Source organism: Peromyscus californicus, unplaced genomic scaffold (genome assembly GCF_007827085.1).
Source record: "Peromyscus californicus insignis strain IS unplaced genomic scaffold, ASM782708v3 Scaffold_24__1_contigs__length_46423439, whole genome shotgun sequence".
NCBI classification, from domain to species: domain Eukaryota; kingdom Metazoa; phylum Chordata; class Mammalia; order Rodentia; family Cricetidae; genus Peromyscus; species Peromyscus californicus.
The window spans coordinates 43,196,820-43,200,356 of NW_026294535.1; positions in this window are offsets into that span (position 1 = coordinate 43,196,820).

Sequence of the window (3,537 nt, forward strand, 5' to 3'; positions counted from 1 at the left end):
CCCAGGGTCTCTTCCTGCATTGTAGGAAGATCCATTCCAGCCCTAGGTCCCAGTTGCTGGAGGCAGTACATATTAAAACTCTTCTCGGGGACAAGAGATCAATCGGCTTGGCCAGGTCACCATTGTCGTGCCACACGGTTGTGAAGAGGATGCTCAATTACAGAGAGGAAGCCTAATAAATCTGTGTGATCCTAAATTCCTTAGAGGGCTTGGGGACCCTCATCCGAAAGCACCCCCTGCTTCTGCAGAGGCCCCAGTTGGGTTTCCAGCACCCAGGCACGTGGCTCACAACTATCAGCTGGCTCCAAGAACTCTGACACTTCTGACCTTTATGAATGCTTGCACTCGTGTGTGCAGACCCACATGTAGGCACACACACACACACACATACACCCCTACGTGTAATTTTAAATGATAAAAACAAAATTTTAAAGACTATTAATATCTTCGAGCCGTGGTGGTGCACGCCTTTAATCTCAGCCCTCAGGAGGCAGAGACAGGAGGATCTCTGTGAGTTCGAGGCCAGCCTGGGCTACAGATGGGAGTTCCAGGACAACCAGGGCTACACAGAGAAACCCTGTCTCAAAAGCAAAACAAAACAAAACAAATGTTAATTTCATGGCAGATCTTTATGAAAGACCCTCCTGTGATTTTGTAGCTGGTGGTGGTGTTTTATTTTGTTTTGTTTTTTAATGACTGAAGTTGTCATGCATGAGAAGTTTGGACCCCTGATTGACAGGGGTCAGACCGTCCCACACCCAGCAGCAAGCAAGGGCAGCAGCCGCCACAGCTGAGAAGAAATGGAGGCCAACTGGCTACGGTTACTCTCAAAAGTTCCCAGGTCTCAAGAGACTGTGAATGATACTGCTGCCACCCTTGAAAGACCCCTTGGGGTGATGGATGGCTGCCACAACTCTGACACCTCCATTTTCACAGACAGCAAGGGACCATTTTCTTAAGTGGCCATCTTGAGCGCTGAGGCTATTTCAGACGTCTTGGCTGATCACAGGCACCAGTGCACCTGTCACGGCCGCGACTCCACGGGCAGATTTTGCTTCAGGAAAACTTCACTTTGGCCGTGGCTTCAAAGGACACCTGAGGCCATCCCAGCTGCACCCACTCAGATGGCCCCACCCATGGCCATCCCTGACCTCCTCATAGCAATCCTCAGTCTAGACAGGAAGGAACAGCCTCTCTGCCCCCGTGACAGCTAGTGCATACATAACTAGGTATCTCAACAGAGCGCCTCTCACTGGCCTCCCGCACTGCCCTCCCTGGTGCTAAAACCCAAGTGTCAGTGTAGGTCCACCGGTGCATTTATCGCCTGCTTGTGGTCTGGGCTGAGATGGTCACCCCAAAAGAAGGCAGCCCCCCCCCCCCAGACTACCAGCCACAGGCACATCCAGCAGCAGCTAGACAAAACTAAAGAGTTTCCAAGAACGGCTAGATGCAGACGCTATGGAGAGCAAAGGGCTGTGAAGAGGCAAGGCTATGAACCGAAGCCCTGAGGTCCAAGTTCCGGAGCATAGCTTTGAGTTGTACGCCACTGTCATAGTCAGGGTTTCTATCGCTGTGACGAAACACCATGACCAAAGCAAGCCGGGGAGGAAAGGGTTTATTTGGCTCACACTTCCACATCGCTGTTTCATCTCCGAAGGACGTCAGGACAGGAACTCAGACAGGGCAGGATCCTGGAGGCAGGAGCTGATGCAGAGGCCATGGAGGGGAGCTGCTTTCCCACACTTGCTCAGCCTGCTTTCTTATAGAACCCAGGACCACCTGCCCAGGGATGGCACCATCCCCACTGGGCTGGGCCCTCCCACATTGATCACTGATTGAGAAAATGCCTTACAGCTGGATCTCACGGAAGCATTTGCTCAGCTGAGGCGCCTTCCTCTCTGATGACTCCAGCTTGTGTCAAGTAGACACACGGAATCAGCCGATACAGCCACAAAGGGTGGCTAACAGTGCCGTAGGCCTCTGGGTTGAAGGCCAGTGATGAGCTTCGCGCACTAAGGGTAGGTGCACTTGACCTGTTTTTGGCCAGAGACCCCTCAGCTGACGGGCGATATTGACACAGCAGAGCACCGCACAGAGCACAGAGCAGAGACGGTCAGTGTTGGACGGTCCCGGGTAAACCGGAAGCCAAGTTCCCTGGCTCGGTCTGTGGTCCCCGAGCAAACTTCTCTTTCTCCCTCGTGCATTGCCTGTAGGCCTGGGGCTGAGGAGGCAGTATTCCACCTGCTGTTTAGGAGGCCAAGCCAGTCACGACTTCACATCTTCTAAGCCACCCCTGGTGAAGCCGCAGCCAGGGCCCTTGTACCCTGCAATGAGCCTCCTGCCCTCTGGAGTGGGCTAGCTTTATTTACCCCAAGAAATATTTAATGTTATTAAATGTCTATCAGTGGTCACGTTTTCTAAATGTCCCAGATTCCCCCCCCCTTTTAAAGAGTTTACTCTTATTATTTTTAATTACTTGTATGTATGGGGGCTGCATGTGGGTATGTGCACAGGAGAGCAGCTGTCTAAGGAAGGGTCAGGAGATCCCCCTGGAGCCGAAGTCACCAGCGGTTGTGAGCTGCCCACCGTGGGTGTTGAGAACCAAACCCTGGTGCCCTGCAAAAGCAGTAGGTGATCTTAACCACTGTGAGCCATTTCTCAAGATCCAACTTTCCCCATTTTTAGTATGCCGCTACAAGGGCTATGTGTTTGTTTTCAGCCAGTGGTGTGTGTGTGTACGGGGGCACCTGTGAGTGCGTGTGCGTACGCGTGTGCGTGTGCGTGTGTGTGTGTGTGTGTGGTGTAGTGTGGAGTATGGGGTATGTGTGTGCAGAAGTCAGGAGAGGACATGGGATATCCTTCTCTATCATTCTCCGCCTTATTCAACTGAGACATGGTCTCTCCCAAACCTGGAGCTAGGTTACAAGTCTGAGCCACTAAGTCCCCAGCACCCAGGCTTCATCAAGGTGTGGCTGTCCTCCCAGAAGACCCCGGTCAGCACTGTGGATAGCACAGGTTTGTTGGCAACGAACTCCTCCACACTTCTGGTGTCTGGGAAAGACTTGCTCTGGTTCTGACCTTTTTTTTTTCTAAGATCAGGGTCTCCCTAGATTATCTTGCGCTGGCTTTGAACATGGAATCCTCCTGTCTCAGCCTCACAAATGCTGAGGTTTACAGGCACATGCCATCCTGCCAGGCCTGAAAATTCTTCTCTTTCACCTTCTGTTTGTATGGAATATACAACGTTAGTATGGCAGGTATTTTCTTTTGGTACTTTAGGTACACTGTTCCATTGTCTTCTGGCTTTTGTTATCTCAGAAAACAAATTCCTGTTAATCCTAAGGGGTCCTTTTTCCTCCGGCTGATTTTCATTATTATTATTTTAAGAGGCAAAGTCTCCAACCCAGACCAAATTCAAACTCTTTCTCTCCCCTTCTCTCTCCCTCTCCCTCTCCCTAGATGACCTGGATTTGAACTTCTGATTTCCTCCTCCATTCCCTTCCTCTACATCCCAAGTTCTGGAATTGCAGGCCTGTG